This window comes from Montipora capricornis, chromosome 11, assembly GCF_036669925.1.
Source record: "Montipora capricornis isolate CH-2021 chromosome 11, ASM3666992v2, whole genome shotgun sequence".
NCBI lineage: Eukaryota > Metazoa > Cnidaria > Anthozoa > Scleractinia > Acroporidae > Montipora > Montipora capricornis.
In genome coordinates, this window is record NC_090893.1 from 19,732,403 (window position 1) to 19,744,340 (window position 11,938).

At 40.8% G+C, this 11,938-nt stretch overlaps 1 protein-coding gene across 1 annotated transcript in view; it reads right to left on the reverse strand.

Moving 5' to 3' along the window:
- Positions 1-9,247, reverse strand: part of LOC138024378 (tetratricopeptide repeat protein 28-like) — a 26,849-nt gene extending 17,602 nt beyond the window's left edge. The window contains exon 1 of the mRNA XM_068871574.1: positions 9,126-9,247. The gene's annotated coding sequence lies outside the window, so the exon portion shown is untranslated. The remainder of the gene's footprint in view (positions 1-9,125) is intronic.
- Between the last annotated feature and the right edge of the window lie 2,691 nt (positions 9,248-11,938).

Sequence of the window (11,938 nt, forward strand, 5' to 3'; positions counted from 1 at the left end):
TGTCCTTTAATCGGATAGACACCACATTCAGGAAGATGAGCAAAGAATCCATCCATATCTCAACATTTCAACGTGTTGTTTTGTGGGGGGGGGGGGAGTGATAGGCAGACTGGGATTTGCAATAAGTTGTAGCTAAGTTACCTGGCCTAAGAATGGAAGCGAGGCTGCTGGTGACCCTGCTTTGATACAAACCTTTGTGCTTTTCTAAGGGCCGATTTACACGGTACGACTTTGTCGCATGCGACAACGGCTTACGACAGGCCCACGACATGATTTACGATTGTTGTGTACTTCAGAAAAAATGTCGTAGCATTTTAAAACATGTTTTAAAACGCTGCGACAATCGTAAGTCATGTCGTAGGCCTGTCGTGATGCTTGTCGCATGCGACAAAATCGTATCGTGTAAATCGGCCCTAATGTCAATACATGTAGGCTAATTACAATTACGAAAACACAATTTACACGATAAAAGCAGTGAAGTCTGTACCAATACAAGATCACCAGCAGCCTCGCAGCTATTTATAGGCTTGATTACTGAGTGCAAACAACTGCAAAATGGCCTATAATTTCTAAGATTTTATTCGATTTGTTAAAAAATTATATTAAATGTACATGTACGAAACTTGGAGAGTATTAAACAAAAACATCAATTGAACTCAGCATCCTAATAAATTGCAAGCCTGCCAATTTCTTGGCCTTCAGTATTTAAATAATCATGAGATTTCTCACATTTAATTTCAAATCAGCGGCGTTCATTTAACTTTATCCGGAACCAAGGCGTTTTCTTCTGATTTTGTTAATTATGTTAAAAATATTTGAATTCCTAATGAATTACCGTGTCTTCCGAGAGAACCATTTCACATGATAAATGAAGTTACTGAAGATGCCCCACCACATCTTACGAACAATTTTTTGCCTACTATACGTGGCTTCAAAATGACTTCTCTTAACATAACTAGTTTAACCAAGCATATCGATGAACTTAGAATTCTGCTTGCCAATTATCCTTTGGATGTTATCTCTATCAATGTAACGAGACTTGAACAAGGTATACTAAATTTTGAAATCTATATACCTGGATACGAGGTAGTGCGACGCGACAGAAATAGAAACGGCGGGGGTGTTTGCTTCTACATCAAAGCCGCCATTAACTATTCTAATCTGTACGCACTGATCTAAATATAAACAATCTAGAAAATTTGTGTCTTGAAATCAGGAAACCAAATTCAAAACCGTTTGTTATTGTCACATGGTACAGGCCTCCTAATTTTCCCTAAATGAAGTATTCTCATCTCTAGAAAATCTTCTTGGACGTCTTGATTCCGAAAATGTCGAATTCTGTTTAATGGGGGATATGAATTGCAACACGGCTTCAATGTCTGACACTAATTCTCACTTGTTGTCGGACATCACTGTTGTATATGGCCTTCACCAGCTGATAAACGAGCCCATACGCGTCACTGACACAACATCCACTCTAATAGACCACTTGGGAAAATACCATACTATCCCGATAAAGTAGTCTGCTCTGGAGTTTGTCATGTCAGCATCAGCGACCATAGTCGCATTTTTGCCTATCGAAAGTTGTCGATTGGAGTCGCTTCCAAAAGACACATACTATTGAATACTGAAGTTTTAAACATTTTAGTCGTGACTATTTTCGCAGCGACATTGCTTCTGAAAACTGGGATGCTTTAGATAATTGATATGTGGCGCGAGTGTAAAATTAAGTTTTTAAATGTCGTTGACACTCATGCTCCTTTACGAACAAAGCGGGTCCGCTCAAAAAGATCCCCATGGATTACTTCAAAGTTTAAAAAAACGTATGCATGAACGAGACATCATGAAGTTGAAAGCAATACGTTCAAAGAACCCACAGGATTGGGTTGAATTTATTAAACGACTCTGCAACAAAGTTAACAGTGACATCAGGATCGTAAAGGAATCTTATTACAAACAACCGTTTACTGAAAACAAAAGTGATTCTCGACTCGCATGGCAAACTATAAATGAACTTACACCTCGCAAAAGTAACACCCCCTCTATTAAAGAATTAATTGTAAACGGTGTATCTATAAATAAATCTACTGACTTGGCAAATGCGTTTAATGAACATTTTTCCACAGTTGGTCCGAAGCTTGCTAATCAAATTCCGTCGGCAGCTAACGGTGACAAAATTTGTCTTGAATATCTTAATATCACTGACCAAAGATTCTTTTTTACTCCGACAAATAGCAGCCAAGTACTTTTACTATTCAATAAACTTTAATAGTAAATCGCAAGCAAACGGTCTCGATTATATCTCTGGGAGACAAATTCGTGAATGTACTGATTTAATTTGCATTTCTATTTGCAAGATCTTTAATTGTTCTTTGACTACGGGCATATTCCCAAATGACTGGAAATGTGCTAAAGTTACTCCTTTATTTAAACAGGGAACCTCGAGTGTTATGAGCAATTACCGTCCAATCTCGGTTATCTCTGGGGTGGCCAAGGTATTTGAAAGAATATATGACCAAATATACGCTTACTTATCTGAACATGACATTCTCTCAAGAAGTCAATCCGGATTTCCCTCTATTCTCATTGCCAAGAAATGTCACGAAATCAGCCGTGCGGAATCTTCTTCCCGCTTTTGGTTCCCCGGGGGAATTGATCTTTAGCCTACTACTCCCCGGGGGTCCTAATTACCTATTTAAGTTTCGTTTTCTAGTATTTTTTCCCTCTTTTGCCAAGTTACGCGCTCGGAATCGTGGTCCAGGATATTTTTCAAGTTATCTTTTACGTCGCTGAAGCTTTTGCTGCTCTTCTTCGTTCTTCTCGATGGCTGTGCCTGTCCAGCCAGATCCGGCTGCTTTGGCCGCTTTACAGAACCCTGATCCGGATCCGCAAGCACCCGCAGGACAGGCTGTCCAAAAGCCTGATCCGCAAGTTGCCGCTCCACAAGCTGCTGGTCAAGTGCAAGAGGAACAGGCTTCGTTCCCATCTTATTTATTGTGCTAGCCTTAGCCGTTTTCCTTCTTGCCGCTCGTGAGCGTTTTTTTGCTTGTTACGTTTCGCTTCGTTCTACTTTGTTAGTTTTGTCTCATGCTTAGCTTCTCTTTTGCCCGTTTCAGTTCATTCGTTTTTTGTTGCAAGCTGCTTTGTTACTCTTCGTGTTGCTTGTCGCCTTTTTTGTTTCGCGTTCTTTTTTGTTTTGGCCGTTTTCGCTTTTATCTCCTTTTACCGGCCTTTGGGTGTTTTTCCCTTTGGCTCGTGTTTCTTCGTTTTTTCGGTTTCTTTGTCATAGTACTTTTACGCCTTTGCACGCCTGGTTTTTTCGTTTCTTATGTCAGTTTTGCTATCGTAGCTTTTGCCTTTGCGTTCAGTGCTCGTTTTGTTCAGTGTCTTGCGTTTTTCATTTCTGGCCTCTGTTACTTTTTGTGGCGTTCGGTATAGCTCGGTTCTGCTTGTTTGGCCCTTCGTGGACCACGCTGTCGGTTTGTTCGTGCTTGTGTCTAGCGTTTGTTGCTCTTAGTCGGGCGTTATTTAGTCACTCGTTTTCCTAGTTGTTTTCAGTACTCGCGTGTTTGGTGTTATCAGTCGGTTTTCGGTTGCTTGTGTTGTGGGCGTCATTCGGTTCCCGGGTGTCTAGTGTTTTTTCACTTGGTCGGGTGTCTAGTGTTTTCTGTTGCTCGTGTATCGGGCGTTTTCAGTTGCTCGTGTGTCAAGCGTTTCCAGCTGCTCGTGTGTTAAACCTTTTCAGTTGCTTATGTGTCTAGCGTTTTCAGTTGCTCGTGTGTCTAGTTTTCTCAGTTGCTCTGTGTCTAGCGTTTTCAGTCGCTAGTGTGTCAAGTGTTTTCAGTTGCTCGTGTGTCGAACGTTTCCAGTCGATCGTGTGTTCAGCCTCTTCAGTTCAGTTGCTCGTGTGTCGAGCGTTGTCAGCTGCTCGTGTGTCGAGCGTTGTCAGTTGCTCGTGTGTCGAGCGTTTTCAGTTGCTCGTGCAGTTCGTGTGCCGAGCGTTTTCGGTTGCTCGTGTGTCGGGCGTTCCCGGTTAATCGTATGTTGAGCACTTTCAGTTTGTACCTTTACGTTGCTCATGCGTCGTGCGTTCTCAGCCGCTCGTGTGTCGAGCGTTTTCAGTTGCTCGTGTGTCGTGCGTTTTCAGTTGCTCGTATGTCGAGCGCTCTCATTTAATCGTATGTCGAGCGCTTTCAGTTGGTATCTTTGCGTTTCTTGTGTGTCGAGCGTTTTCAGTTGCTCGTGTGTCGTGTGTTTTCGTTTCTCGTGTGTCGGGCGTCTTGTGTTTTCAGTCGCTCGTGTGTCGAGCGTTTTTTCATTTGTTAACGGCGGTGTTAAATTTCTTCGTGTTGAGTGCTCGTTTCGCTCGCCTCTCGGGTGGTTAGGCTGTTCGTGAGTCGTTTGCTCGGTCCGTTCATGCTGCATGTGCTTTGGTCACTTGTGTGTCGTATGTCCGTCAAGTTTCTTGCATGTCGCTTGTTCAGTTTTTCGAGTGCGTCTTGGACTCTCTACCTTTTCTGTTTGCCCGTATATCGGAAGTTTTGTTTGTTTGTTTGTATGTTGTACATCTTTGAATATCATCTAATGGGTTATCATGCTTGCGTTACCCTGATCATTTGTTTGCTTGGCTTGTTTCTAGCCCTCTTTCTGTTTTCGTCTCGCTTTATTGCACGTTGGTAGTTTACATCTTGTTGACTCTTATGGCTAGGGCCCTCCCGAGGGCGTCGTTGCGGCCCTGAGAAGAGAGGTGGCTGCGCTTAAACAGCTTCATGACGTTGGTACTGTCGACGCGGCGCAGGCCGTTCTCCGCCAACATCTAGCCAGGCCCCCTGGCATCTTCGACCCCCGCGCGGCATTCGCGGCCCTGGAACACTTGGTGGACGTGGCGAGGGACAAGGCCGACGAGAGGGCCCGCCGGTTTAGCGTGGTCCTTCGGTAAACACGTCCTTTGCTGACCTATCCAGCTTTTCAACAGCTCCTGTTAAAGCTCCAGCCCGCCCCGCGCCCTACTCACGGCGTCCCCATCCTCTTCCTTGCCGTGACCAGAAGGGTAATCTTATTCATGCCCTATAGCCTGTCTTAGGACGGGCTCCTGGTCCGGCTCGGCTGGCGGATTCTCTCCCTCCCTGTTTTGGGCTTCGCTTTCTCTCTTCCACGTTTTTGGCTTCGTTCTTTTCTTCCTCCCTTTTTAGGCCTGTACATCTCCTTCGTTCACTGCGGCTCTTATGAAGGCTCAAGCGGCCCCACGCTCTGTACGGTGGTGTGATTGGGAGGGCAATCCGGTCGGCTGGGCCGGACCTTTGCCGTCTATTGAAATGGTTTCGCAGGGTTTAATCTCCGCTTCACCGGCCCTGTTACGTTTCCAGGCACCGGATAGTTTTGTGGCCGGTAACCTGCGTTCCTGCTCGGCAGGAACGGCTTTGGCAGTGAGGATTGTTTACAATCCTCACTGCCAAAACAGACACTCACCTCCTTAGCGGAATAAGATGTGGGAAGCAAAATTTAGCCTAGGCAGGAGGTTGCACGACAGTGAGGAAAGTGGACCGGAACGTCGCGAAGGGGAGGAGGGTGGGAAAAATGTATCCTGGACCACGATGCCGAGCGCGCAACTTGGCAAAAGAGGGAAAAATACCAGAAAACGAATCTTAAATAGGTAATTAGGACCCCTGGGCCCGGTTCCTCGAAAGCCGATTAACTTAATCCAGGATTAGCGTAAACATTTGTTTCACGCTTTCAACTTTTTGGTGAAAGTTTCTTTTGCTTATTTTTGTTTTTCAAGATTGACGTCTTCTCATGTAAAGTTCTGCCGAAAATCTGCGTTGAACAGCATTTGGGAGTAGAGAAATGAACTGCTTGGTTAATTTTTAATCTGGGATTAGCGTTAATCGGCTTTTGAGGAACTGGGCCCCAGGGAGTAGTAGGCCAATGATCAATTCCCCCGGGGCACCAAAAGCGCGAAGAAAATTCCGCACGGCTGATTCCGTGACATTTCTTGGGAATGAGAATAGAGACTGCATGCTCGCAGTACTAGTCTACTTCAACGAAAACGTCACCTAAAAATATCACTTTGATTTATCATAATTCTTTTGCGGTTATTCTATCTTGTTCACTTCTTACAATTTGGGCGAAGTATCCTAAGAATAAATTGGTACTAGCAGTTACAAAGTGAAACTAGAAAATGAAAGATTCTCTGTTGAATGCTCACGTTGTCGTCAAAACCGCAAGAATCCGTGCTGCACGTGCAGCACAATTATTTATGCTTTTTTATATCCAATGATATCATTGTTTTTAGCCGTTGTTGTTGCCGTCGTCGTCGTAAAATTTTAAGGTGCCTAAAGTCCTTAATAAGGCAACCACGACAAGTCACTATTTATTCATTCAAGATGGCGGCGCCCGGGAAATTTGAACACAAAAAACAAATGTTTTTAAAACTCATTTACTTAGATACAAATACTTCCCTTGGAAAAGTTCGGATATATTTTTATTGTAAACATTATGTTCTGTCTGGGGTTTAAAGTTATTTTTCTTGCTTTAGTGGAGGTTCCCTTTAAGAAACGTAACACATGGAACAAGAAAAACAAGAGAAATAATTTTATACTCGATCAAACTGTGCAAATTAATGACACAGTTCAACACGGAAGGAGATCAAGTGAGTGTCACTCAAATAGATAATTGTTCCATTGCTCCGATCATCTACTTCTGGCTTATTCCTATGAGGCTCAGGTCGCTATTAAAACGAAAAAAATATAAGGCTCTAACCATGCTTAGCTCCAAAGGGGATGAGTTACGAGTGTTATAATTAGCCCAATTTAGCGACTGGGAACTGGCAACCAAATCAGGGGATAGGTAAAAATAATTACATAAAACATTGAAGGAAGGTTTGAATAAAACATCAAATTCAAATTTCAACGAAGAAGGGTAAGGGAGAAACTGAAGAAGATTCAAATGGATTGGAATTTGCGTTTTTGAAAACTCTTCAGCCAAAGAGTTTTCCAAAGTTTATGTTTGTTGTTTAAAACTTAAACACGAAGACGCACGGTAGAGTGTTTTCACTCACGTGATCAGTAACCTTGTTTTTCAACTGAAACAAAAGAAAACGTTTGCATGATATTGGAGGATTAGTTGGGTACACCAACATGGCCGCCGTTGTATTGTTTAGGTACACCAACACGGTCTCCGTGACGTCACGTGAGAACACTTTTGTTCGAATTCATTCAAGCACGACTGATTAATTACCCTAAATGATAAAGATATTCCTAGCGAGAGGAAAGGAACTGGGAATTTAGACGGAAAGACAGATAACCCTTATATGACATATTACGGACACATTGCCGCAAGGGGTTTTTTATTGCAGAAATTATCACAGAGCTCGGTTGCGTCCACGGTTGTTTAAATTCAGTATGCTCGACAGACATTTTTGGTCACGGCGCTGTTTTTCGTTGTGTTGACTAAAAGTAAGTTGCTTAGCGAATAATTATATCTGGTAAAGCTAAAACACTGTGTAGTTTTACCAATTGATTTTTACCAGTTGATTTTGTCTATGTCAACTACACTGCATGAATTCCTCGATACATTTGCTTCGTAACTTCCTCCATTTTAAATCTCAGCCAATGACATGCAATGGGAAATCTAAAGCCTTCTACATTAAGGAAAATTCAAGATACACGGCATTTACTTACTTTCTCGATGTACAAGGAAAGAATAGAGGGCAGTATAGGTCGATCAAACCACAAACAAATAATTTATTACATCCTTGCAGCAAGCTAAATATTCCTATTGGCTTAAAACGTTGCTCTTTACAACGAGTTGAGCCGGAATAATGAGCCACTACAAATTTATTTAAAGAGGGATAAGAAATACGGGTGGATTTTTTGCGTCCGTGTGATCAGTCACAACTGAATGACCATGATCATTTAATTCAGTATAATTCAGATAACAGAAATACTGACAGAGTTGTTAGCTTAATCCAAAGTTCATAGAAAGCAACAGGAAGCAGGAAAAAAGTAATCAACGAATGAAATGATATATGAAATGAATCATATTATATTAAAGTGCGGATATGAAATCAAGCCAAGCTACGATCTTCGCAGTTATTAACGTAATTTTAGCAATTGCGTAGAGTCTGTAGAGAAGCCTGAGAATTGAGGCCTTCAACGAGGTCACGGGTTCAAACCCCGTTGAAAGTCCCGAATTCTCAGGCTTCTCTACCGAATATAAGCAATTGCTAAAGTGAGTTCATAACTGCGAGGATTACAGCTTCATTTAAATAGTAATCACAACTGGTTTAATAAGCATAAAATGACTTGTTCTTGATATTAGACAATATTAAGAAGCATAAGAAATGACTCTGCCGAATTATGATTGATCACGTTAGTGACTCTCAATAAAATAGCCCTCTATGAACAGAGCAGCAACTCCAAAGCTATTAGGACAGGCATTTAAACGACATAAAGAACAACAAATCATTTCATACTCGATCAAACTGTGCAGATTAATGGGGTAGTTCTTTACGTATAGAGATCAAATGACTGTTCTCCAAATACTTGATTATCTCATTGCTCCAAACGTCGACTGAGGGTTTAGTTTCTCGAGGTTTAAGGTTGTAAAGGGAACGAAAATATATGAAGCTCTAGTCTTGCTTCACTTTGAGTGTGACTTTAAAGCCGATGAGTCATAACAGAATCAGAATTCTTCAATGATTATTAGGCACTCATTTTTGCTTTGTCAAGCCCTCGATTTTGAATCTAACCGGATAAGAAAACTGACACTTAGAACGCTTTTTTTTTTTGTACAACTGGCTTGCCAGACCGGTCAGTTTTCAAAGAAAATGCAACAATTTGAAGGAACACTTTGCATGATAATCCCTCGCATTTTTCTGGAGGAGTATATATCATCCTTGCAATGTGTTACGTTAAAGGCTTTGTAGAGTTACTCCTTCCAAATGCCTGGTCTGGCCAGTTCTGTCAAAAATGGAAAGCGTCCTTGCCCCACTTCATCTAACCACAATAGACCTAATTTACTTATTTTCCCGATGTACAATCAAAGAATAGAAGGCAGGATAGTTATATCACACAAAAACTGTAATCAACTATTTACCCACATAGTGGGCAAGAATATTCAATTACCTTGCAACACTCTCGTTGGAACAGGGTGAGCATCAACAAGGAATCCAGCTACAAATAAATCAATGGATAAGGAATAGCGGTAGATTGTTTGCGTGCGTGCTTCAGCCACAACTGAATGACGGGACCTCTCTACAAAATAAACGTAAAAACACTACCGTCATACTTCCTTGCTTTCATATAAAGTATAGAGAAAACAACAGGAAACAAATGAAAAGTAATCAGAACTCGTTGCATGATTACGCATAAATTTCTTGCTCGTATTATTCAAGTGCTAACCGTGACCAAAAAATCATGTTTTGTTTTTCTTTGAATTTGAAAACTATACCATTTAATTAATTTAACACTAAGTGACCCAAGTTTTTGAAAGCCTTAATTTAAAAAAGACACCTGTTTATTTTAACTGTAATTTTCTTGTTCGATGGTCCACCATTTCTAACTTTAAAATCTTGAGGGTGCTGATCATCGGTTACTTTCAGGAGGGCCCCCAATAGGGTTCTTCAATCCCGCGATCCCGACCCAAATTTTCCCTTCATCCCGAAATCCCGAACACTTTTATCGACCAATCCCGATCCAAAGTCAATTACAACTACAGTTGATCAAAAACAATAAACAAACTGTATAAACAATGTTTATTGATTTTGATCAAGTTAAAATGGCCGAACGAAAAACAAGAGTATTTATGATGAAATTACAGTTAAATTAAGAATACGCCTTGTTAGTCTTTTCCACCAACCTTCATGATCCAATTGACCTAAATTGTAGCATTCGCAATCACAGTTTTGAAACCGAAATAATGCGTGACTGTCCATTACTAGGAGAATTGAATCTGTTCAATTTGTGTGTTCCACTTTGTTAAACTCGGTAGTAAGTTTAGATTTAAGGAAAGTGCCTACTTTTGTTATTGCGCATACGTTCTGCGGATCTCGAGATACTCCGATTTCCTATCGGCGGGGCTTATTAATACAGGGATATCATTGCATGGTTCAAACTACGCGGAGAAAGCATAACTTAGCAAGTGCTGTTGGTATCCAAAAAGAAAAATGGGGGTAACCGTGCATTTTTCAGAGATAATTAAGCTTCCAATTTGGCAAAGAACACCATACATTGCGTTGTATTTTAGAGCTTTTTACAAATATTGTTGATTAATTATCTTCCAAAAATTCGTGGTTACCTCCAATATTCTTTTGGATTTCAATAACACTTGTTAAGATCTGCTTTTTCCGCATATTCCGAAAACCGCGCAAAAATACCTTTGAATTAGTAAGCACCATCCTTAATTAAGCAGTAGAGAGGTAAGCATCATGTTTTATGGAAAGGCGATGATTGCCCGTGATATGAGTGCTAATGTATACGATCATTCCTAATTAGCATAAAAACACTTCCCGTCAAGCCAAAAATAGTAAAACGAGAAATAACTGGAGGAAAATGGTCACGTGGTCATCCGCTGCCGCTTCACGTTTGCCGTATAAAAGAAGCAAAAACTCTCTTGTCATAAAAATAATAAATTTAAGTGTTTTCGGTCGCGTGTGTGTTCAGATTTTTCAGTAAATCAGCAATGGCTTAGGATATAATTTTTTTATTGCAGCCAATAAATCTTCCGAACCGGGAAACCATTCCGAGGACGAAGTTGACACTCTGCGGAAGTTGTGCCCGAAATTTCTCTTTCCGCAAAAATAACTTTTTTCCCTTCCTCGAGTTGCCCACAGCAAATTTCTTACCGCAGGAAATCCCGGATCTCGGGCCTTTAAACTGACGGTTTCCCGGATCCCGCTTCGTAGTCGCCACGCTAAATCCCTTTATCAGTCCAAAAATGGAATCCCGAATACCGCTCCCATAATTCTTTAGAATCCCGAATCTCGCGCTCCAAAAAGGCCAAATCCCGGATCCCGCAAACCCTATTGGGCACCTTCTTTCAGGGCTTTTAAATTACATTAAAACAGACAAAAACCAAGACATATGTAGTCGGAGCTGGTTTGCATAGCATAAGTAATATATTCATGAGATAAGGCCATACGGAGCAATGGTGCGACTTACCAGGTTGGTCCAAACGGATACTTTTTAAAAGCAAACGTTTCGTGGAGGTGTGAGCAATGGCGTCGTGACTCTGCAATTTCAAATTTACCTGGTTATTCCATGATCAAGTCTCTCAGTAAAACATTATGTTGTTGGAAATGTGTTAACTTTCTTAAAACATATCTGAGTAGAACAAGAGTGTAAAACTGAAATGTTCTTTATGGAACAAAATAAATAAGGCTCTAACTTTGCTTTGCTTTAAAAGGGCTGTGTTACGAAATTTATAATTAGGAAAATTTCGCGACTGGGAACTGGCAACCAAATCAAGGGAACGTAAAAATACATTGCATCTACTTAAAAATTGAAGGAAGGTTTGAATAAACATCAAATACAAATTTAAAGGAGGCAGGTCAAAGGCAAAACTGAAGAAGATTAAAATGAATTGCTATTTGGGTTTTTGAAAACTGTACAGTCCAAACAGTTTTTTCTTTGTTGTTTGAAACTTAAATTCTGTATGCTCGGCAGACATTTTTTGTCACGACTTCTTACTCATTATTTGCTTCAAACCTCCCTCCATTTTGAATCTCAGAGCCGGATAAGAAAACTAAAACCTTCTTTATTCTTAAAAAAATTCAAAATACATCATTTCTGACTTGCTTTATCGGCTATACAAGGAAAGAATTTAGAGCACGCACTATAGGTTGAATCAAACGACAAATAAAGATTTTATTACACTTGCAGCAAGCTAATATTCCTACTGCCTTGCAACGTCCCTCTTTACAGCTAGTTGAGCAGGAAAA